This window comes from Megascapheus bottae, chromosome 7, assembly GCF_031878675.1.
Source record: "Megascapheus bottae isolate mThoBot1 chromosome 7, mThoBot2.hap1, whole genome shotgun sequence".
NCBI classification, from domain to species: Eukaryota; Metazoa; Chordata; class Mammalia; order Rodentia; family Geomyidae; genus Megascapheus; species Megascapheus bottae.
In genome coordinates, this window is record NC_143515.1 from 47,030,944 (window position 1) to 47,056,455 (window position 25,512).

The 25,512-nt window shown below is 41.1% G+C and overlaps 1 protein-coding gene across 1 annotated transcript in view; it reads right to left on the minus strand.

The window, feature by feature from the left end:
• Positions 1 to 25,512, minus strand: part of Acyp2 (acylphosphatase 2) — a 99,027-nt gene that overhangs the window by 1,972 nt on the left and 71,543 nt on the right. The gene's annotated exons all lie outside the window — the stretch shown is intronic.

Sequence of the window (25,512 nt, forward strand, 5' to 3'; positions counted from 1 at the left end):
CTTCTGCTTGCAATAAGTTATTCAAGTTTGTTGACATTGTGTCTACCCTTCTATGAGTAACACAAAATAGGATTAATTATGGGCACAAGGCAACTACAAATTTCATATTAGGGTTGTCCCCTCCACACCTTAAAACATTTCCAGTTCATTGTTCTCTAACTTCTTTTTTGTAATACTGGGTTTTGAACTCACATCCTTGTCACTTGCTAGACAGGTGCTCTACTAAAAAAGCCATACTTAGCCCTAACCTAGTTGTTTTTTTTTTTTTTTGCCAGTCCTGGGCTTGAGCTCAGGGCTTGAGCACTGTCCTTGGACTTTCTCAAGGATAGCACTCTAACACTTGAGCCTCAGCACCACTTCCGGCTTTTTGCTATGTATGTGGTGTACCAAGGAATTGAACCCTGGTCTTTGTGCATGCTAGGCAAGCATTCTGCCACTAGGCCAAACTCCCGGCGCCCCCCCCAACCTAGTTTTTATACTCAACCAATTTTTTTTTCAAGAAGCCCATACTAAAAACAATTCACCATTGTTTTTTCATTAGCTCATTCATAATATTTCATTAGCTCGTTCATAATAGATATTTTATGTATAAATGTGTATATATGAGTATAGGTATATACACAAAATTACGAGAGAATTACTGACATAGAATACAAATATATTTTCTGAAAATCTTTTAATTTTTTTCATTAAAGAATTTATTAACATTGATTTTTACATCATATTTCAAATGACATATTAAACAAGTATTCAAGAAGGGAATCTCTATATACAATCACTGGCACTTAGATTTTAGAACATAATTAAAATTAGGCTGAAGGTTTGTATTCATAGATACATATTAATCTATGTAATAAAACATTATGTCTATAGAGTCATAAATTTTTATGTCTATGTAGTTATGTTTATATTTCCAATACCATGTCCATAGCATTGGGTATGCAAATAGTGAGTCCTCGCTCTTGTACTGTTTGGATCCAATAGCCACATATTAAGGATATCATGTGCCTTTGGTCTTGACTTGTCTCACTCTAGATTCATCTATTTCCCTACAAATACCAATAATGTTTTAATTTTTAAGTTATTATTATAAAGGTGATGTACAGAGGTGCACAGTGACCAATGTTTCATAAAGAATACCTTTCTTTTTGGACAATGTCACCCCTTTCCTCACTCTCTCCCAGCTTTTCCCTCCTGTCCCCACCCACAAGTTGTACAGTTCTTTTTCAACATAGTGTCTAGTGAGTTCAACTGCTGAATTTGTTCATTTTTTGTCCCTCCATTTTTGTTCACCACCTTGCGCTCCTAAAGACAGACAAATAAACACACAAAACAGAAAGAAAAGAAAACAAAACTATAACGATAAAGAAAATCTCTATTTCCTGAAGTTCTTTTTTTTCTTTTCTTTTCCTTCTTTCCTTCCTTCCTTCCTTCCTTCCTTCCTTCCTTCCTTCCTTTCTTTCTTTCTTTTTTGCCATTCCTGCGCTTGAGCTCAGGGCCTGAGCACTGTCCTTGGACTTTCTCAAGACTAGAGCTCTACCACTTGAGCTTCAGCACCACTTCTGGCTTTTTTTCTATATATGTGGTACCAAGAAATTGAACCTGGGTCTTTGTGCATGCTAGACAAGCACTCTACCACTAGGCCAAATTCCCGGCCCCTGAAGTTCTTTCTGATAAATATTATTTTATATGATAAGAGGCACATAGGCATTGAACCTTTGTGTTTTGGTACCCATTTACAAAATTAGAGCAATATTTTTCTTATCTACTCAAATACTATCTTCCCCTATGTTAGGAAAGTCATTACATTAAAGAGTAGCTAATTGAAAACATTTTTCTAATTATTGGAGCAATCCAATAATTAGATTCAATCCATGTGTTTAATTTATGCACTTTAGTACTTACTAGAGATGTTTCCTATGTAATTCATATGTATTGTACACACTGTTGATAACTAAGGTATTAATGTTGAGGACTTTTAGAATCTCTTTAATTACTAAAAACTAGTTGGATAATAGATTTAGTGGTGCCACAGGTAAATATATGAGGCTGTTTTGTACAAGTGATGGCTATTAGCCCAGTTGCTATTGTAGAAACATTTATTTATTTATTTTGCCAGTCCTGGGCTTGGACTCAGGGCCTGTACTCAGGGCCTGAACACTGCTCCTGGGCTTTCTCAAGCCTAGTGCTCTATTACTATGTATGTGGTACTGAGGAATCGAACTCCGGTCTTTGTGCATGCTAAGCAAGCACTCTACCACTAGGCCAAACTCCCCGCCCTATTAGTCAAATCTTTTAAAACATATTTTTATTGTCCTTAAGCAGTTGTACACAAGCACTGCCATTCAACAAAGCAGTTCATGAACAGAATGCATCTTGAGTGATGTCACTCCTTTTAGCAATCTCACCTATCCCTCCCAATCCACCCTTTCCTGTTTTGTAGGATATACATTGAATTTTTACTTTTTTGGGGGGTAGAGGGGGTCATGGGGCTTAAACTTGGCTGTCCCTGAGCTCTTCAGCTCAAGGCTACCACCCTACCCCTGAGCCTGAGTGTTGTCCCTGATCTCTTCAGTTCAAGGCTATAGTCCTTGAGCCAAGCCCCACTTCCCATTTTCTGGAGGTTAATTGGAGATGAGTTTCATGTTCTTTTGTGCACAGGCTAGCTTTGAACCTTAATTCTCAGATCTCAGCTTCTAGCTAGGATTACAGGTATGAGTCACCACCGTCCAGGCTTGACTGCATTCTTCATCCCTTCTTCTCTTCATCTAACCCTTTCCCTTTGACCTCATCCTACCCATTTCAACCTAGAAAACAAAAGGCAAGAATCATGATAAAAGCTAACCTTTATTGAGCACTAGCAACTTGCTCAGTCCTATGGTAGGTTCTTCACATGGATTTTTTTTTTTTTTGCCAGTCCTGGGCTTGAGCTCAGAGCCTGAGCACTATCCTTGGACTTTCTCAAGGCTAGAGCTCTACCACTTGAGCCTCAGCACCACTTCTGGCTTTTTGCTATGCATGTGGTACCGAGGAATCGAACCCGGGTCTTCATGCATGCTAGGCAAGCACTTTAACCACTAGGCCAAACTCCCGGCCCCCACATGGATTGTTTTTAATCCCAACATGAGTCCTTAAGTCACTGACTGACTATATCCCCAGGTGGATGAGGAGACAGAACCTAAGAGTTGAGTGACTTCTTAGGGTAGGAATAGTGATGATGGTGAGGAGTAGCCAGATTCAAAAGGAATTTAGGAGGTACAGTAAGTAGAGTTGCTGACAGATTGGATGTGGGTGTGGGAAAATGAGAGGCGTGAAGGATGACAACAGAATGGCTTGGATACCTATTTGGATAGGGTTGTCATTTACAGATATGGAGAGATGATGAGAGGAGCAGATTCTAAGGGGAAAATAAGGAGCTCACTTTGAGATGTCAGTGAGATATTGAGTAGGCAGTTGAATCTGTGTCTTGCTAGAGGAAATAAAATTCTAAATTTGCCAGCAGACAAATTGGCTAAGATCATCAAGAAAATGAACACGAGACAGAAAAGACAAGAGGTTCAATGACTGCCCTCTATTGTATTGGTAAGAGCTCGGGAATCTCAGGAAGTACCGCAGGAAGAGAATTAAAAATTAAATCCTCACCAGGCACTGGTGGCTCATGTCTGAGGATTGCAGTTCAAAGTTGACAGGGCAGGAAGGCCCATGAAACACTAATCCTCAATTAACCAGAAAACTGGAAGTAGCACTGTGGGTCAAAGCAGTAGAGTGCTAGACTTGAGTGGAAAAAGCTCAGGGACGGTGCTCAGGCCCTGAGTTCAAGCTCCACAACTGACACAAAAAGTTAAGCCCTTAATGAAACAGCAACCTCCTCACTCCAGTTAAAATGGCCACTATCAAGAAAAGTAACAATAACAAAAGTTGGCAAGGATGCAGCCAAAAGGCTGTTGGTGAGAATATAAATTTGTTCAATCACTCTAGAAAGCAGTGTGCATGTTCCTCAAAAAAAATAAACATAAGAACTACCCTGTCATTCAACAATCTCACTCCTGGGCATTTATTCAATAGGGAATAAACAAGATTACAGTAAAGCTACCAGTACAACCATGTTCACTGTAGCAACTATTCATCATAGCCAAGCTACAGAATCAGTTCAGATGCCCCTCAATGGATGTGCTATATATACACAATGGAATTTTAATCATCCTTACTATGTGTAAGGAACTGGAAAGACCTGGAAAAATTATATTAACTGAAGCAAGACTCAGAGAAACAAAGGTTTCCCTCATTTCTAGTAGAAAAACTGTGCCTATACATAAGTAAATTTGCTAAGTGGTTTGCAAGTGGTTACAAAAGAATTAACTGAAGTATAACAGATTCTACAGAGAGCTCAAATAGTATAATTTTTTAGAAACACTAGATCAAATCCCAACAAAATCACCACCAAGAAATGGGTACATACAATACCAGGGCTAGGGCCAAGGGGAGAATGGTAGAGCAATGATGAGAAGGGAAGAGAATGCAGTGAAGAATTTATCATATATACCAAAAAATTAAGGAAAGGGTAGGATGGGTAGAAGGAAGGTGAGAAAGCTGAACTGCGGAACACTGATCAAGACACGTTGTATTCATAAACTGCTTTGTTAAATTGTACCTCTTTTGTACAACTACTTTTAAAGAATAAAATTTTGTAAGATAAAATAAAAATTTGTAGTTTGTTTAATTCAGGCCCTGTACAAGTCTTTGTACATATAGTTATAGTCTATTATCCTTTGAACAAAACTTTTATAGTCTTTATGCTTTTAAACTAGTATACAAGGAATCAAATAGTCTACTATAAGCACGTCTTAACTAAGCTTTGCTAGGGTAATGAATTCTATTTATTTTCTTTTGGGTTCCCATGGATTATATACAAGCCATATGGTGTACTTTTTTAATTAATTGTTAATTTGATCACATTGACTGAATAATTTTGAATTGCTCTTTAAGTTAAGGGTTTTAGTTACATTTCTTACTGGCCTCTCAGGGAATTGCTACAGTGAATGTGCAAGTACTAGGAGGGAGAGGGAGGGAGGGAGAGGAGGAGGAAGAGCGGGGGGGGGGGGGGGAGAGAGAGAGAGAGAGAGAGAGCGAGAGAGGGAGGGAGGGAGAGAGGGAGGGAAAGAGAGAGAGAGACAGAGAGAGACAGAGAGAGACAGAGAGAGACAGAGAGAGACAGAGAGAGACAGAGAAAAGAAAGAGGGGGAGGAGAAGAGAAAGGAGGAGAGAAATGAACTATCCATGCTCACTCAGTCAAGGGGCCAGCACAACCAGGGTACATGGCCCATTTGTTTAGTAGCCTCCATAAATGCAAATTGGATGGTTGGATGGATAAATTATATGTTCTTGAAAGACACTGAAATCTGTTATTTCTGCTATAAATCTGCATCTGTTAGTGTGCATATGTCTTTTAGGTATTTCTATTTAAGGAATCTAATCCACTGATAAAAAACAAATTTCAACTAGCACAAAGAAAAGAATAAGAACATAAATTGGGAGTCTTCTGATAGAGGTATGCTACAGGAAAGCCAAATTCTCCACTCACTGCAATAAATTTTAACAATGTAAGTAGAATTTCAAAACTGAAACTAATTTTATAAAGATTATTTCATTCCTTAACCCAAATGGTATTGCCTGCAATAATTATAAAGTAACAGTATGACTAGAGATTTCCTTATGGAGGTATCTCTTGTGAATAGAATGTTTTATGGAATAGCAAGAGAAATGATCTTGCATTTATTAAAGTGGCCTTTGGACCATTTGTTCACTATAAATGAATAAGTAAAACAGTGTTGGTATTTGTTTAATAAATTTGCTGTGCTATCTTTCTCTCCCCCACCCCCATGTTCCTCTTTGGACAGTCATCAACTATCAGTCCCCCTCAGGGTTTCTGTAACATTTCACTGAAATTCTTTGGGACAGATGGTACATATTTAGTTATCAAATACAGTAAGTGCCACACATTTATGACCTTCAAAGGCCAGCTGTGGCCTTCTAAAATGCACTTGGGTGGCTGCTTCCCCACCCCCAGGGTCCTTTCTTTGCCCCAATATGAAAAGGGCCCCATCTCCTCTCTGTTGTGGCAACAATCACATTCTGCAAATTGCTGTTTATGGAATTGCGTGTGTACTCATAATGTGCCTCCTCCACATTACCAAGCACTTTCAAAGAAGGCAGGGTCAGAAGTCTTATTTACTGTTAGATCCCCATCCTCAGCTCAATGTCTGGTAATAGTGCACCCTCATTAAATACGTTGAAAGAACAGGCTTTCATTGCCTGGGGTCCCCCTTCAGGTCTATGGCTTCTGAGCAAAGGAGGAGGGGCATTTCAAATCATCATGCACAGAAAGGAATCCCGGACATAGCTATTCATTTTATCTTGGGTTAAACAAACTCCTTCCATATAGACTTGGAAAGTTTAATACAATAATAGCTATTATTACAGGAAACATGTTTGCCCTATGAAGTAACACAAGTAGTCAACGCATCCATCTTCTCAAAGGATGCTGGAGGCCTATGTACTTAACCACTTGAATATGAGTATGTAAAGCAATTTAATTAGTTCTAAGATTTTCCAGCTGCCCAACTTTTCCTATACTTCTTGTGATCCTTGTGTTTCCTTGTGACATAAATAGACACAGTCCAGCTTTTCTGTATTCACAGGGATTTTTAGGACCCCATAGGAGCAATAAGTTCAGCACACCAAGGCACATGGCAGGCTGCTGCCATCTTCCCCTCTCCTCCCTCTTCTTTGTCCTCCTCCCCTTTCTTCTCTGATACCAGGGCTTGAATTCAGGGCCTGAAAGCTACCGCTGGCTTTTGTGCTCAAGGCCAACACTCTACCATTTGTGCTGTAGTTCCATTTCTAGCTTTTTGGTGGCAAATTGGAGATATGTGTCTCATAGACTTTCCTGCCTACATTGATTTGGAACTACAATTTTCAAATCTGTCTCCTGAGTAGCTAGGACTGTGGGCAGGAGCCACAAGTGCCCAGAACAAAGTACCCTGGAGAGAGAGAATGTGTGTGTGCTTCCCTCACCCCCAACTTTCTACCACAGCCCCTCTTCCCACTACAGGCCTTCTGAAGGAGGGAATCGGGAACTCCAAGGGTGCTGCAGAGCTCAGTTTGTGAACTGTACTATGAATTGAGCACTGAGAAGGGATGTAGGGGAGGGGAATGTGTGGAGAATCTATCCCATGTCAAAGGAGAATCAACATACATTGTCCTTTCTATAATTCAAGCCAGTTAGAATTTTCCTGTAGAATGCAATAAGCTCCTGAGGTGATATAAAAAAGTCGGGAGATTGGCCTAGTGGTAGAGTGCTTGCCTCGCATGCATGAAGACCCAGGTTCGATTCTTTGGTACTACATACACAGAAAAAGCCAGAAGTAGCTGGCATGGTGGCTCACGCCTGTAATCCTAGCTACTCAGGAGGCTGAAATCTGAGGATCAAGGTTCAAAGCAAGCCCAGGCACAAAAGGACCTGAGACTCATCTCTAATTAACCTCTAGAAAATGGGAAGTGGCTCAAGGGTAGGGTGATAGCCTTGAGCTGAAGAGCTTAGGGACAGTGCCCAGGCTGAGTTCAAGCCCCACAATAAGAAAACGCCAGAAGTGGGTGCTGTGACTCAAGTGGACTCTAGCCTTGAGAAAACCCAAGGACAGTGCTCAAGCCCTGAGCTCAAGCCCAGGACTGGCAAAAAAAAAATCCTCATATGAAACACAGAGGTGAAATTAAAGTACTAGAAGACCAACACTATCAATAATTCATAGCAGTTCTATTTCCTGGGACTGAAGTGGGGCGGAATAATCCTTTCAGATACCCTGCAGCATCACTATACAACACACATCATAGCAAGAGAGCAGACAGTAGGAAAGACAGCTAATGAATTAAAAGCTAATGTGATGCATGCTGGAAAATATTGAGTTGCCTGACCATTTTAGGCTTTTAAGCTAGCATAAATAATGGAAAGACAGCACCCTAGCATCCTTGCTATTCTCTTCTCTTTAATAACTTCTCTCGTTCAACTTCACATGAACAAATAATAGCATCGACTTCCATACCATGTCATCAAAACATGTTTTAATGATATTTTGATATAGTGTCTGAAGTATATGTCAGATGATCACCCAGGGAATCCCAGCATATCCATAATGAACCAGGGAGCAGTTTCCTCATCTTTAAAATGAGGGTACTACCACGGCCTTTGCTGAGCTAGTAAACCCCAACATCCAATACAAGGCTGCTCAGTATATGTATATTGAAAGAATGAGGCTTTGTCTATGTCCTCTTCAGGTCTGGAGCATTTATACATGGCAGAAAGGATGTACCTGAGGTCCTCTACCACCCATGTATAAAAGGAACCCTGAGCAGGGCTGCTCATCTTATGTTTATCCTATATGGAACAAACCATACACCCCTAAAACACTCTTGAAAGTTTGTGAACATCTAATGCATCTGTCATAGAGTGGACCCTTAGTAACTATTACAATGTAATTCTTTCCTGCCTTTGCCTAAGGGGTGAGGGTGGGGTTTGTTCGGCAAGCTCTATGAACCTCAGCCACACACTTCTGGTGCAATTTCAATAGTGAGATTCTTGGTCTTAGCCAAGGTGCTTCTGAGCTCCAGTGGGAAATGGCATGCCAGTCTCCTCAGCTAAAAAAGCATGAGCGATGAGCTCTTCTCAGAACCAAGCCATGAATCCAGAGACTGGGAGCAGGGAAGGTGGGTGAAGGGAGGTCAGGAGAAAGCTTCTAGGTCCGCATAGTGACAGATATACTCTTATTTCTGTTTTATTTACTGGAAAGAAAGTTGGTGGTAATGGAAGTGGTCTTAGAGATCATTATGCTTGGTGTAAGTCCAGCTGCTTTCTCTTTGGTCATCTTGAACAAGTTTTAAGATTGCCTCTAATCTCTAGGCCATCGATGTCGCCCTTTAAAATTTTCTGACTAAGGATGTAGCTAGCAAGTTAAATAGAAAGCCCACAGAAGCACCTACTACCTGACGAATGTAATCCCTCTATACATTATCTCGACAATAAAAAAATAAAAATAATTAAAAAAATCTTTTCTCCCTTTCACATCAAGATTGTTAGGATAATCTTGTGAAGTGCTTAGCACAGTATCTCCAGAATTGAGTAACACTTAAGCTCTTCGGTTGATCAGGGTACAATAAGAGGTAATGAAAACAACTTTATCTGTTTGGGGATGGAATTTAATAAAAAGGAATCAGGTTCTTATACTGGAAGGGCTAGAAAAACAGATTTAGGTTAGGCCTGTTGGTGCAAGTTCAAAGAACTGGATGCTCACATATAAAATTATATATATAATTACCAAATATTTCATTCAATAAATTAGTATTGAAACTGTAAGACGTTAAGTATTAGTCTGCTGAAATTTTAGAGAAACACAAACATATATACATGAATATATATATATATATAATATAAAGAATCAAGAATGTTGAAATTAGCCTGCCAACAGATACAAAACTGGTTAGAATTCTAGGACAGCACTACTCAAGAGGACTATTTATATGTGTTTGCATTCATGTATGTGTATATACATATCCAACGTATTATTTCAAGGTACAGTCAATACAATCATTAAATTAATGAGATGTTTTTCATATTGAGTCTTTTTAACCTGGTCTGTATTTTTTAAATTAATTAATTAATTTACTTATTTATTGCCATTCCTGGAGCTTAAAATCACAGCCTGAGCACTGTCCTTGGGCTTTCTCCAGGCCAGTGCTCTAACACTTGAGCGATGACATCACTTCTGGCTTTTTCTATGCATGTGGTACTGAGGAATGGAACCTGGGTCTTTCTACATGCTAGGCAAGCACTCTACCACTAGGCCAAATTCCCAGCTTCTAAAAAATTTTATTGTTATTGCAGAGGTGATGCACAGGGGGTTATAGTCATGTAAATCAGGTAAAGAGTTCATTTCCTTTAGGACAATGTCACTGCTTCCCTTGGTCTCTCCAGTTTTTCCCTGCCATCCCTCCTGACAAGTTATATAGTTCATTTTTAACATAGTGAAAGTGAGCACCACTGCAGCATCTATTCACCCTTTGTCTCTCTACTTCTGTCGCCCATTACCCACCCCCAAAGACAGGGGAATGAACAAACAAGACAAAAACAAAACAACAATAAAGAAAAAAGATCTTGCCATGCGTGGTGGCTCACGCCTGTAACCCTAGCTACTCAGGAGGCTGAGATCTGAGGATCACTGTTCAAAGCCAGCCCAGGCATGCAAGTCCCATGATACTCTTATCTCCAATTAATCACCAGAAAAACCAGAAGTGGTGCAGTGGCTCAAGAAGTAGAATGCTAGCCTTGAGCTGAAGAGCCTAACCAAGGACAGCACCCAGGTCCAGAGTTCAAGCCCCATGACCAACAAAAACAAACAAAACCCATCTTGTTTCTATTTCCTGAAGTTTATTTCAATACATATTTTATGCAATTAGAGGCCTGTAATATTGCACTTGTGTTCTTCTCTCTCCTAAGAGTGTCCTCCTTTGCTGTCACTGTGTGTGAAAGCCTAGAGTCCTATAGAATTTATCACAACCTGGGTTATTTTTGATCTAGCTTCTGCATATGAGAGAAAACATATGCCTCTCTGAGCTTGGCGTACCTTACTTAACCTGATTTGTTCTAGGCCCATCCATTTCCTTGCAAATGACATAATATGATTCTTTCTAATTGCTGTGTAAAAGTCTACATTTTTTTGATTCATTCATCTACTGTAAGACATCCAGGCTGTTTCCATAACTTGGCTGTGACCTGGTCTATATTTTATACATGCAATGCGACACAATTTGAATTTATAGGTATTACAAGTATTCAATAACCACCGGTGGCTGGCAGCTCCCATATTAGACACTAGCTTAGGAGCAAAGAAAACATGCTTGAGGTTTTTTCTGTTGGTACAAAAATTCTGTGTATATCTACTAATGCAAATACACACTATAGGTATATGATAGATATGTGACATCAAACAGATCTAATTTGTTTACTGTGGATATAAGTTATTTGCATTTCCATAGTTTTCTGCAAGTCAATTTCTGTGTAAGAGTTGTAAAATGTACTGGTGAGTAGGAAATGAACCAGATGCGCATATCCTTACTGAACCGGAAAATTCCTGAAGGTTCTGGTAAACAATATGTGGAACTTACACCCTGTGATCTCAAGGAGTCCTTCCAAGTCGTGAGTATTTTTTCCTGACAGCCTTCTTGGAGGAGCTGCTGGGAGACACTCACAGGAAGGCATTTCACTGATGGAGTGCACACAGCAGGAAGCCACCACCAGAATGGCTTCAGAGCTTAGCTCACTCACTAGACCCTGACAGCAGCTGAACTTCCTCAGCACTGTACTTGCCTGGCTCTCCACTAAACACAAGTCCAAGTTCAAATGCCATGTGAAGCTTAGATCACACTTGGAACCTTGCATTAGGGAAATGTGCCTCTCTTGGTTTCTGAAGTGAACAACAGGAATTGGGAACAGAAGTTGACCCTGACTAATGCATGCATTATTTGGTTAATAACACCTGCACTCAGAGATTCAGACGTACTAGAAAGCTGCTGCTGCTGTGGTTTTTGGTCTACGATTTTGCTAGTACAGTTTTGTGTCCATGTGTCCCAGTCTAGAGTTCTCAGCATTGGAACAGAATCCCAAGAGGCAGCAGGTGGTGATGCAGAATGACCACAGAAGGGGTCAACCATCCCCAAGTGTGGTGTTAGGCAAACCCAGGACATTGAGAATTTTCAGAGCCCAGTGCACTCTCCAAATGCTGTTGGGACACAAGTAGAAGCAAACTGGAAAGTTTTTCAGGGACTAAAGTAAGAAGTGCTTCTGAGATGTGCTGGGGTAGGAGCCAGATTCAAATGGCCTTTGGGAGCTAGAGGGAAGAGGAGATGGGGACAGCAAGAACAGATAAATCTTCTGAATTGTCAGACTGTGAGAGAGCAGCTTCATACCCCTTTGCGGTTCTGTTCTCGGCAAGTCCAGCCAGCCTAGATTTTTTTAATTCAATGTTTTCCAATATTTACGAGTGTCTTGTTTCAGAAGTGTAGTACTGAAGGAAAACTGCATTGAAGGCTGCATTCTCTAGCCCAGTTATGTTCATATCTACTCCCACAGAAAACCAAATGAAAAATGAATTGTCCAGGCATCCCTCATTTTCATCCTTCACCCTCCCTTTTCCCTCTCCCTAAAAAATGCTCATAAAACAATTCAGTTGCAGGGGATGCCATTAGCTGATAGAGGATTTCTACATAGTTCAGATACAAACTGTAATCTACCATACAGATAGTTCTTATTGTAAGCATCTTTTAAAGCCTTATTTCTGATTCTATTTTATGTGCTTACCACTTTCATCCCTTTCCTCTTTTAAATATGTTGTCTTATGATACATCTTCTTATAATCACTTCAAATTCTGCAGGGAACAAAGTGAGATATAGATATATAAAACCATGGCCTTTCTCCCTTGCTGACACTGTTTCTTTGATTTTTATCATGAAAAGTACAAGGGACAGATTTATTTACCAAATTTTGCTTTCTATTGACTTTTACAGGAGAATTTGTTTCCCCCCAATAAAGCTAAGCATACAGTGGTCTGTGCTCATAAAAACAGTGTCTGTAGCTTCCATTGCACTATGGCAATGAATTCTTTAAAATCACGAGTCACAGGAAGTCAAGGGCAGCATCAGCTTGAGTACCTCTGTGAGGGACTGTTGCCCAACTGTTATGGACACCAACCTGAGTCTGACCTAGAAGAGCAGTACCTACCTAGCTCCAGAGAGGAATCACTTTGAAAGTAATCTGCACAACTGAATCAAGAGAACAGTTCAAAGACAGAATGGAAAAACAGCCAATGGCACAAGATCTCTGGGCCAAGAGGATGCTTGAATGCTGATAAGTAAGAAGCTAAAATTGAATTTTAGTAAGAGTGTTTTAAGGAGATTATCTGTAACAAAGCATATTGTACTATATATTGTTGACCTTGAAGATGGGAATGTGCAGAACAAAAAAACCTAAAATAACCCTTCTTCATGGGATTTGGGGAAATGGCTTATCTTTCACACCTTCCAGGATTAAAAAAATATTATTACCACTATAATTTTTTTGAGACAAGGTCTCACTAGGTACCCTAGGCTGGCCTGGAACTCACTAGGTAGCCAACGTTGGGCTTGAGCCTTCAACCCTCCAGCCTCAGGCTCTGGATGTATTCTACCACATCCAGCTCATTATTATTCATTTTAACATTCTCATTTTTTTTAGCTAGGCGTGGTAGGTAGCACATGCTTATAATCTCAGTAACTTAAGAAGCTGAGGCACAGGAGGATCAAAAATTTGAGAACAGCCAGTGTTTCCAGGCTAGCTTGGACAACTTAGTGAAACCCTGTCCAAAAACAAAAATAAAAAAGGGCTCCAGGTATATAGCTCAGTAGTAGAGAGCTTGCTTTGCATATACAAGGCTCTGGGTTCCATCTTCACTACTGAGGACTTTATGTTTACACCTGAGTGTTTTCTTCTTAAGCCCAAGCATGGCTGGAAGTAGGGAGCTCACAAGCAGAGGTAAGAATGCCTCAGTGGTGCTTCTGCTCAATAGTATTTAACAACAATGTATTAAATGCTCACCAATAGGTTTCCTTTCAAGATGCTTTCCCTTTTGTATTCTTAAACACATGTCAGCTTATTTCCTTTCCCTTAAACATATAGAGTAAAAAGGTAAGGTAAAACATATAGCTTCCTACTACCAGTTGATTTTTGCAAGTTGTATAAAAAGACATTGTTTAATTCTAATAAGTGTGCTCCTATCCAAAGTGGAGTGTTATCACCTTAGTAACAAAAAAAATTTAAACAGTATGCTTGTTGATTGACTTGCAAATGCTGTGCTTTTAATTTAAAAAACTAAATTAAGGGCTGGGAGTTTGCCCTAGTGGTAGAGTGCTTGCCTAGCATGCACAAAGACCGGGGTTCAATTCCTCTGTACCACATACATAGAAAAAAGCCAGAAGTGGTGCTGAGGCTCAAGTGGTAGAGCTCTAGCCTTGAGAAAGTCCAAGGACAGTGCTCAGGCCCTGAGCTCAAGACCAGGACTGGCCAAAAAAAAAAAAAACTAAATTAAGGACAGTATGATCATAAAATAACAACAAGATATCATCATATAACCAAGCTGCTTATCTAGTGAGTGGGTGGGAGTAACAAGAATGATAAAAAAGGATTTCGGGTGATTTCTAGGATAGTGGTAAAATAATTACTACACCATATTTACAAGCTACATCCTAAAGCAACCAGCTTTGAAGGTGGTGATTTTGTCTGATTCAGTTTTGGAAGGCAATATTTCTGCTATATTCCTTAGATTCAGGAAAGGGGAAGAAAAAGAAGCTCTTTCTGACCAGGAGCTACAGGAGGAACAGACCACTGCAAGAATGACCCCCAGATGTAGAGAGAATTAGCCACAAAAGGAGATGAAAGGTCAGAATGTTCTTGTCATAAGACAATCAAGAGAGGAGCGAATGTATTGTTAGCCCCTGTGCTTACTAGGCAAGGTTCCCTGTTGCCATGGCAGCTGTTCAAACTGCCAGTAAACTAGAGGTTTAAAACACTACTTTTTCAAGTCTGCAGCTTGGGCTGAGCTAACAGGGAAAGCAAATCTCTGCACAGCAAGGCTCAGCTCTGACAATAAAGCCACTGCCAATGTGTGTGTGTGTGTGTGTGTGTGTGTGTGTGTGTGTGTGTGTGTGTGTGTGTGTAAGCTCTTCAGCTCAAGGCTACCACCCTACCCTTGGGCCTGGGTGGTGTACCTGAGCTCTTCAGCTCAAGGCTTACTGTCCTACCCTTGAGCCAAGCTCCACTTTCCATTTTCTAGAGGTTAATTGGATATGAAAGTCGCAGGTTCTATTGTGTCCAGGCTGGCTTTGAACCTTGATCCTCAGATCTCACCCTCCTGAGTAGCTAGGATTACAGGTGTGAGCCACCCACCCAGAAATATTGACAATCCTGGTTCAAAGCCATGGTTCAAGGACAGGAAAGACTGTGAGACTCCATCTCCAAAATAAACTGCAAAAAGCAGGCTACAGGCATGAATCAGTTCTATCATTTGTGAGGCCTTGAATTTAAATCGGAGAGAGACAGAGAGAAGGAGAGGAGAGGGGTACAAAGTATGGGCAGAAGCTACATTGCCTGAGGAGAAGGAAGATGGCACCGAGACAACAGGGACGCTGCCTAGCTCTCTCTCACAAAAAGAGAGAACCAGGGAGTTCCACGAGCGAACTACCTAAAGAAATCCACAACAACAAACTCAAAAGGCAACGGAGAAGGACTCAAACCGGAAAAGAAATCCAGATAAAGCTCACATCCAACTTTCTCAAAGAATTCGGAACGCGAGGACCCCTCCCCCACCTCTCGCCGCCGGATCCAAGCCGCGAAAGCCGCAGAAAGCCGCGAAAAGCGGCAGCTGGCGCCCGATCAAGCCGCGAAAAGCGGATGCGGGTGCCAGCTCCACGCCGGGAAAGCGGCGGCGGGACCGGCTCCAAGCCATGAAAAGCGGCAGCAGTGGAGGGCGCCAGGCCGGGAGCCCAACTGCTGCAGAAACCAGCACAGAACCGGGCCAGCGAATGGCGGAAGCAGCGGAACCCAGACGCGGAACCAGAACAGCAAGCAGTGGAACCCAGACACAGAACACAGGCGGCGGAGACCCGAGGGGAGTGAAAGACTCCCCACCACCGTGGAACACCCGCAGATGGACGCAGAGGCGTGAGTAATACAGCGCGTCCCCAAACACATGGGGAAAGCAGAGCGGGTGCCAAGCAATAGAACTTAACTCAGACCCCAACACCCCGCCCGAGAAAGACTGGCGGGAGCAGGGGGGCAAGGAATTTAGAATCCTGTCCCTCCCCACAACAGCCCCCTCCCTCAGGCCATTGACTGGAGATTGACAGGCGGGCTACCTAAGACCCAGCAGCCCACCAAGGGAGGCGGGGCTGTCCCAACTCCCACCCGCCCAAGGGGCTCAACCCCCAGCCCTCTGACTGGAGACTGACAAGCGGGCGGACCCTAAGACTCAGCACCCCACCAGGGGAGGCAGAGTTGTCCCAGCTCCCACCCGCCCACCAGGCTCCTCTCCCAGGCCACTGGATCTGGAGAGTGGAGGGCACTGGGACCCTGCCTTACAACAGCGGGTAGGGGGTGCGGGAAAATAGGAGCCAGCATCTGCCCCCCCTCAATTCTTGAGCGGGACATCCTCCAGCTGGGAATCCTGAGCAAGACAGCACCGAGGGGCCCTCCCACAGTCACAGACTATGACAAAGCAGTGGAAACACAGCAGGGATCTGAAGGGTCGACCAACAGCCAAGCTCCCCTTCTGAGAACCAAAAAGGCGCAGCTCCGCCCTTGGAGCCCACGTCCCCAGCTGGGCCCCGCCCCTGGGAACAGAGGGGTCTCCTGCTGGTCCTGCTGAGAGCCCCTGAAACTCTCAATCCCCAGACCCTTGGCTTGGGGCCGCCCCTGGAAGCAGCACAGGAAAACGTCCGCCAACGACGCTCAGATGGAAGCTCGCAGATCCATCCCATGGTCCACTGTGAGGCCACTGGTTGGGCTAAGAGCTAGTCGTGCAGCAACACATAAGTTTTATTCTAATACTTTCCAAACTTTGTACTCAAATACGCTACCTACTTACCAACTTAGGTCAGTTATCCTTACGCTATATATTTTCTTCAGTACTACAATATTCTTACACTCCTACGTTAATCGTCTTATACCTCCCCTTACCTCTCTCATTCTATTTTTCTATCTCTGGACCTCTGTTCATCTTTCAACCCTTATACTGCATGGATCTACACTTGATGGCTGTTGAGAAATACTGTATATCTAGGTGTTTAATTATTCTCTAGGCTCAGAGGGACTTAAAGACAATAGAGATTGGATTGAGAGGCTTATTGTTTTGGGTATAAATCGCTTATCAGTGGATGTATTAGACTGGTCGGTAACTTCACAAAAAGAAAGAGTGATAACACCAATCAAAACTTGTGAACATCTAATGTCTGCCAGCTACAGAGGTCTAAGTTGGTTATATCTGAAAAACTACAATCGTGTTTAGTATTAATCTTGCTCCCATTTTCAAACGGGCAGAACAAGAAACTCAAGAAAAATGTCAAATCAAGAAACAACATCCCCCAGCCAATGTAAACAGTCAATGGAACAGTCACTGGCAAACCTAGAGGAGAGTCTTCCAAGTGCTATACAAATGCAATTGATAAACATCATGAATGAAAAATGTGAAAATATAAAGAAAGAGATAAGGGAAGAAGCCATAGCTGAACAAGAGGAAACCATAAACAAGGTGATAAGTGAAAAAGAAGAAGCCATAAAGGAGGCCATAATAAAGGTTTTTCAAAGAAAGATGGATGAATTCATAGAATCCGCAAATAAAAAGGTGACCGAACTCCAGCAAATGTTCAAAGAAAATAAAGCTACTGAGCTAACCACTCAAATGGAAATCAAGGAGCTAAAGAAATCCATACATGATCTAAAAGAAGAGATGCAAGGCATCAAAAATGAGCAATTAGAAGCAAGGGAGATGAAAAATAAAGTAGATAGCTTTGATAGCAGGTTAGACAATGCAGAGGAGAGAATTTCCAGGGCTGAAGATAATTTAGTAATTATAGAGAAAGAACAGAAAATGAGTCAATCCAGATCTAGGAAAAATGAGAGAGCGCTTCAGGAGGTCCAAGATACAATTAGGAAGCCTAATTTAAGGCTAATTGGTATTGAGGAGGGCGTGGAGAAAGAGGTCAATGGTATTGGAAATATACTTCAGGCAATCATCTCAGAGAATTTCCCAAATATCCAGAAGGGCAGACCCATCCAGATACAAGATGCTTTTAGAACCCCAAACAGACATGACCAGAAAAGAACATCCCACCACCACATCGTAATCCGAACTGGATCAATAGAAACCAAAAAAAGGATCCTAAAGGCAGCCAGGGAAAAGGGTTCAGTAACCTATAAAGGAAAACCAATCAGAATAACCCGATTTCTCAGCAGAGACCATGCAAGCAAGAAGTGACTGGAAGCATATATGCCATGCCCTTAAGTCAAATAACTACCAACCAAGAATACTGTACCCAGCTAAGCTGAGGGAACAATAAAAACATTCCATTCCAGGGAAAAGCTGCAAAAATATGTCGCAACAAAACCAACACTACAGAGAATTCTGAAAGATGTTCTATACATAGAAAACCAAAATAAATGCAATATAGGGAAAGAAATGGCACCTAAACAGCATACCATCTAAGGACCACAAGAACTGTCAAGACACAGGCCCTAATAAAAGCTTTTAAAAATGGTAGGAACTAATAAATATCTCTCAATCCTAACTCTCAATATCAATGGACTTAACTCTCCAATTAAACGGCATAGGCTGTCTAGCTGGATCAAAAAGCAAGAGCCATCATTCTGCTGTCTTCAAGAGACACATCTTACCCAAAAAAACCATCATCTTTTGAAAGTGAGAGGTTGGAATAAACTCTATCAAGCTAACGGCCCCCATAAACAGGCTGGAGTTGCCATCCTCATATCAGATACAATAGACTTCAAACTAAAATTAGTAAGAAAAGACAAAGAAGGTTACTACATACTACTAAAGGGATCTTTCCTCCAGGAAGACATAATGATCCTAAATATTTACACACCCAATCCCGGAGCTCCGAACTTCATCAAGCAAATTTTACTTACACTGAAACCATACATAGATCGAAATACAGTGATTGTCGGTGACTTTAACACACCACTCTCACCTATGGACAGATTAACAAGGCAAAAACTCAACAGAGAAACCTTAGAACTGAACAACTATATAGACCAACTAGATCTAACAGGCATCTGCAGAATATTCCACCATGCAACAACACAATATTCGTTTTTCTGAGCAGCACATGGAACATTTTCCAAAATAGATCACATCTTAGGCCATAAAACAAACCTGGTCAGATTCAGAAACACTGAACTTATTCCATGCACACTCTCAGACCACAAAGGCATCAAATTGGAACTGAACACACATCTCCACCAACGAAAACCCTGTAACTCATGGAGACTGAACAACACATTGTTGAATCACCAATGGGTCATCGAAGAGAAAAGAACAGAAATCCAACAGTTTATGAAATTTAACAGTAAGGAGCACACAAAATACCAACTCCTTTGGGACACAGCAAAGGCAGTACTCAGAGGAAAATTTATAGCGCTGAGTGCCTACAACAACAAGTTGGAAAAATTGCAAACCAACAAGTTAATGTCTCACCTTAAGCTCCTGTAAAAACAGCAACAAACCAACCCTAATCCAAGTAGAAGAAAGCAAATTATTAAAATGAAAGCAGAATTAAATGATTTGGAATCCAAAAAAACTATAGAAAGAATCAACAAAACAAGGAGTTGGTTCTTTGAAAGAATTAACAAAATTGACAAGTCCTAGCAAATCTTACCAAAAAAAGAAGAGAGCAAATCGAAATAAACAAAATCGCAGATGAAAATGGTAATATCACGATAGAAATTACCAAGATCCAGAATATCATGAGGGAATACTTCTCAAACCTTTACGCCAACAAATTTGAGAATCTAGATGAAATGGATGAATTCCTAGCCAATATTAACATACCCACACTGAACCAAGAAGAACTAAGCCAACTCAGCAGGCCTATTTCAAGCACTGAAATAGAAATGGCAATTAGAGAACTTCCACCTAAGAAAAGCCCAGGGCCAGATGGATTCACAGCTGAATTCTATAAGGTCTTCAAAGCAGAGCTCACACCAATATTCCTCAAGCTCTTCAACGAAATTGAAAATGAAGGTTCCTTACCAAACTCATTCTATGAAGCCAGTATAACCCTCATCCCCAAACCAGACAGAGATTCATCAAAGAAGGAGAACTATAGACCTATATCTTTGATGAACATCGATGCAAAACTTCTCAACAAAATACTGGCCAACCGTCTACAACAACTCATCAAAAAAATTATACACTATGATCAAACAGGATTCATCACGGGGAGGCAAAGCTGGTTCAACATACGCAAATCAATATAATTCAACACATCAACAGGAGCAAGGACAAAAATCACATGATTGTCTCAATAGACGCGGAAAAGGCATCTGACAAGATCCAACACCCCTTTATGTTAAAAGCTCTGGAGAAACTAGGAATCCATGGAACATTCCTCAATGTAATAAAGGCTGTGTATGAGAAACCCACTGCTAGTATTACACTTAATGGTGAAAAGCTAAAGCCATTCCCTCTAAAATCAGGAATGAGACAAGGATGCCCACTCTCTCCACTACTCTTTAACATAGTACTAGAATTCCTAGCCATTGCAATAAGGCAAGAAGCAAGCATAAAGGGGATCCAAGTAGGGAAAGAGGAAATAAAACTATCCCTCTTTGCAGAAGACATGATTCTGTATTTAAAGAATCCTATAGACTCTACTCCCAAGCTCCTTGAGCTGATTCAAAACTTTGGAAGAGTAGCAGGCTATAAAATCAACCCTCAAAAATCAACTTCCTTCCTTTACGCCAACAGTGAGAGGAACGAGGCAATAATCAGGAAAGAAACTCCTTTCACAATAGCCTCAAAGAAAATAAAGTACGTAGGAATTAGCTTAACTAAGAATGTAAAGGACCTTTTTGATGAAAACTTTAAAACCCTAAAAAAGGAAATTAAAGCAGAACTAAGGAAATGGAAAAACCTCCCATGCTCCTGGATTGGAAGAATCAACATTGTGAAAATGACAATCTTGCCAAGAGCTATCTACAAATTCAATGCAATACCCATCAATATCCCAATGGCATTCTTTAAAGAAATAGAAGAGGCAATTCAAAATTTCATATGGAATAATAAAAGACCCCGTATAGCAAAAACACTTCTTAGCAGAAAGAACAGCGCCGGAGGAATTTCAATTCCAAACTTTAGACTCTATTACAGAGCTATAATTATCAAAACAGCTTGGTACTGGCACAAGAACAGGCCTGAAGACCAATGGATTAGAACTGAGGACCCATATATTAAACCACAGACCTATGGCCACCTAATCTTTGACAAGGGAGCCAAAAAAATAGAATGGAAGAAAGACAGCCTCTTCAACAAGTTGTGCTGGCAGAACTGGTTAAGCACCTGCAGAAAACTAAAGTTGGATCCTTCTTTGTCACCTTGCACTAGAATTAACTCCAAAATGGATCAAAGACCTGGAGGTAAAAGCTGACACACTGAAAACTTTACAGGAAGGAATAGGAGATACACTAGGCTTCCTTGGCACAGGTCGAAACTTTCTTAATAAGGACCAAGAATCACAACAAATCAGAGAAAGGCTGGATAAGTGGGACTGCATTAAACTGCAGAGCTTTTGTATGGCAAAGGACATAGCTAGTAAATTAATTAGGAAGCCTACAGAGTGGGAGAAGATCTTCACCAACCAAACAATGGACAAAGGCCTCATATCTAAAATATATCAACAACTCAAAAAATTGAATCATTCCCAAACTAATCTCCAAAGTAACAACCATGCCATTAAAAAATGGGCCAAAGACTTAAAGAGAATCTTCTCTGAAGAACAAACAAAAATGGCCTATAGATACATGAAGAAATGCTCAACATCTCTGGTCATAAAAGAAATGCAAATCAAAACAACTCTAAGGTTCCACCTCACTCCAGTTAGAATGGCCAGCATCAGGAAAACAAATAATAACAGATGCTGGAGGGGATGTGGCCAGGAGGGATCACTACTACACTGTTGGTGGGAGTGCAAACTCGTTCAACCACTATGGAAAGCAGTATGGCAGTGCCTCAAAAGGCTAAACACAGAACTCCCCTATGACCCAGCAATTCCACTACTTGGCATTTGCCCAACCATCCAGAAACAAGGGCATACTAAATCCACTAGCACAACAATGTTCATTGCAGCACTATTCACCATAGCAAAGATATGGAACCAACCTAGATGTCCCTCAGTTGATGAGTGGATCAACAAGTTGTGGTATTTGTACACAATGGAATTCTATGCTGCTGTCAGAAAGAATGACATCGCCCCATTTGTAAGGAAATGGAAAGACTTAGAAAAAATCATATTAAGTGAAGTAAGCCAGACTCAAAGGAACTTAGGCTCAATGGTTTCCCTCATTTGTCATAATCAGTAGAAACGTTGGGCTCTACTAACAGAGATCTGCAATAGAGCAAAACCTTGATACATAAGGCCATGTAGTATGAAGCTAATTGAAAGGACCTCCAGGATATCGAAACAAAAGCCATATAACGAATGATTGTTGTCCTTAATGTACTATGTTGTCTCTCATCTCCTTTGCTGTCCCTTGGGTATCTCATATTGTTGTAGTATCTCACTTTGTTATCTGATATATTGAATTTATTTGTATTTGGTTATTTGAAAATTGATAGGGAAGGGGGGAAAACCAAGACAGGTGGGAGGGTGTGGGGGGGAGGGAAATGGGTACCAAGACATGTGAAAGGGTATCAATGTATGTGAATTAATGCACCTTCTATCTGGCAAATATCATGTAACCCTTTTACTAATTACAATTAAAAAAAAAAAAGGAAACTACATTGCCTATTCGAACCTAGCCTTGGCTCTGTATCACTTCAAACACATTCTAACAATAGGAGTCAATTCAAGAGGAGAGAATTAGAACCTACCTGCTTCAGAATGAGCCCTATAGAGTTTCTATGCTAAAACTTCATTGTCAGTGTGACAGCAGTAAGACATGTAATTTGGGGGAGTGACTAAGTCTCATCCTATAGAAGGCCTAGAAGAAGCAGAGTGGAAAACTGAGGAAGGAGACGTAGCTAGTCTAGACAGCTTTATCACAAAGTTGTGCTAGAAAGGGCAATAGCTAAAGAAGAAGGTAGGGGTCTAGAGAAAACTTTCCACAACAGTTATGAGCATATTTTTATGCATCGGCAAGTAATCTAAAAGGAAAAAGTGAGGACATGGGAGAAAGCCAGGCACTGGTGGCTAATGCCTGTCAGGACCTCATATAGACCTGTAGGGTGAGCTTATTCTTTCCATTCCTTCCACTGAAACAATTGTCTCCTCCAAAGGAAACAGTGACAAGAAGAATGTTCAGGAAAGAACATAGAAATGCACAAAAGCCTGTAGAAGATAATGAGATAGGAGATTAAAACAGAACAAGACTATCCAGTAAACTCATTACTAGTTCTACTGATCAAATGGAGGCTCATATGTACTCAAAAATCCAAGCGTACTCACCCCCAAGAACCACCTGGGACTGGCTGGCAGCGGCTGTCTGAGGCTCTGGGTGGAGAAGAAGGGAGTGGCTTATCTAGGCCCCATGGGAGAGTATGGGAAGTGTTCCCCGAATCTGCTGACTTCAATCACTCACATAGTCCCTTTTTTACCCACAGGCCTATGAACACTCTATGAACCCAAGCTTTGGCTTTCAATGATAGAGCCTTTTGCAAAGCTTAAAAATCACTTTATAAATATAGTTATAATCTGTTACACTTTTATGTTAATAAGTATGTATCTCATGATTTTATGCAACTCCATATCCTATTGGTGGCAATGTAAACTGTTCAAGTTGCTAAAATATGCTTAACTGTTTACTTGTAAAGGTCTTCCATCTAGATTGCACTCCCTAGAACTGGGAAGGTACTGGAGAGTCATGGATTACAGCACAGACCTGAGTCCGCAGCAAGCCTCTGGGTTCAGATTAAAGGGCTGTCTCTTCACTTACCAAGTAAGCAGCGTTGGGTGTCACTTAATTTCCGCTCCTCACTGTCTGCATAAGTGAAAGGAGGTGAGTGGGTTTGTTGCCTCATGGGGTGCTGTGAGCATGAAGGGCTACTATACATAAAGCACTGGGTACAGTGTATTCATGGGAAGAATCCAGTCAAGGGTGCCTGGGGAACTGAGGGAGCCTCAGGTCCACCCATCTCTAACCTTGCACTGGCCAGGATGTGGTGAAGGTGCCCGCTGAGTTGCTCATTGGAAGTCTGAGTCCCCTGGGCACATCAGTAACAATATTAAAAGGCCATAAGCCCAGCCACAGATATGGGACTGAACTGGAAGTCTTTCTTCAGACTTCAATTACATACAAACCTCACAGAAAGTCTCTATATAATCAGTATTTGAATAAGTGCTATCTTTTTCAGTTTTGATCATTTGTGTAGTAGGAGAAAGCTCAGAGTCATATATCAGTCAATTGAAAACATTACTATGAAAAAGTATTTCAAAAGATTGCAAGTCAACAGTTGGACTTGACCATCTAAATTTACCATCTTAAATTTTGAAGCCAGGCATGGTGGCTCACACCTGTAATCCTAGCTACTCAGGAGGCTGAGATCTGAGAATCAAGGTTCAAAGCCAGCCCAGGCACAAAAGGACCTGGTACTCTTATCTCCAATTAACCTCCAGAAAACAGGAAGTGGGGCTTGGCTCAAGAGTAGGATAGAGGCCTTGAACTGAAGAGCTCGGGGACAATGCCCAGGTAGAGTTCAAGCCCCATAACCCACAACAAAACAAAAAACAAACAAACAAACAAGTGTGTGTGTGGGGGGGGAGTGTACCAGGGTTTGAACTCAGGGCCACACACTGACTAGGCACACACTGTCATGTGAGCCATGCCCCACATCCTTATTTTAGTTATTTTTTCTGGTAGATTTTGTGCATTTTGCTCAGGATGACCCGAGACCACAAACACACGCTACCTATGCCTTGTAAACAGCTGAGATTACCTGATAAATGGTTTGTTGGTTGAGATTACATCACAGCAACTTTTTTTCAGGTTGGCCTTAAATCACTACCTCTCAATCTCTGCCTTCCAAGTAGCTAGGACAACATGAGTGTGCCAGCATGCCCAGCCCTTCACAGGACACTTTAAGTTACTACTTAGGTAAAAGAAAATTGAAGCAAAAACACTAAATTAATATACATTTCATTTCTAGGAGAACTTAGGTCTCCCAAGTGGTAAACTACGCACTAAATATGAAGCAAAATCACTTCAGATCTTTTCTGGAAGGGCACAGAATATAAATTAGTAAACAAAATGAAAATAAGCAGTAAGGGAGCTTGCTAATTGTGTTGTTTCTGTTATAATTCATTCATCCTAAAGAAGAAAATAATTGGTGGTAGGGTATAATTAGTATTTTCATGGCTCTTGTTCAAATAGATTTAATTTAATTTGTGTAATGGGAAAAAAGTAGAACTTAATAAAGCACTTTCCATAAGCATGTAGATGTGTGTTGTCATAGCTATATTTAACACCTTAGAAAGTGGCCTTACTGTCAAAATTGCCCTTCTGGTCTTCTCACCATGAGTTGGAACTTTTAGTTATGAGAATAATGTTCTGATTGTCGCTTTTTAGTTTTACTTCGTAATACCAGAGCCTAGAATTACTTCATAAAGAAAACAGAGCCCAGGGTTTCATCCCCCTGTGCTCTGATGAT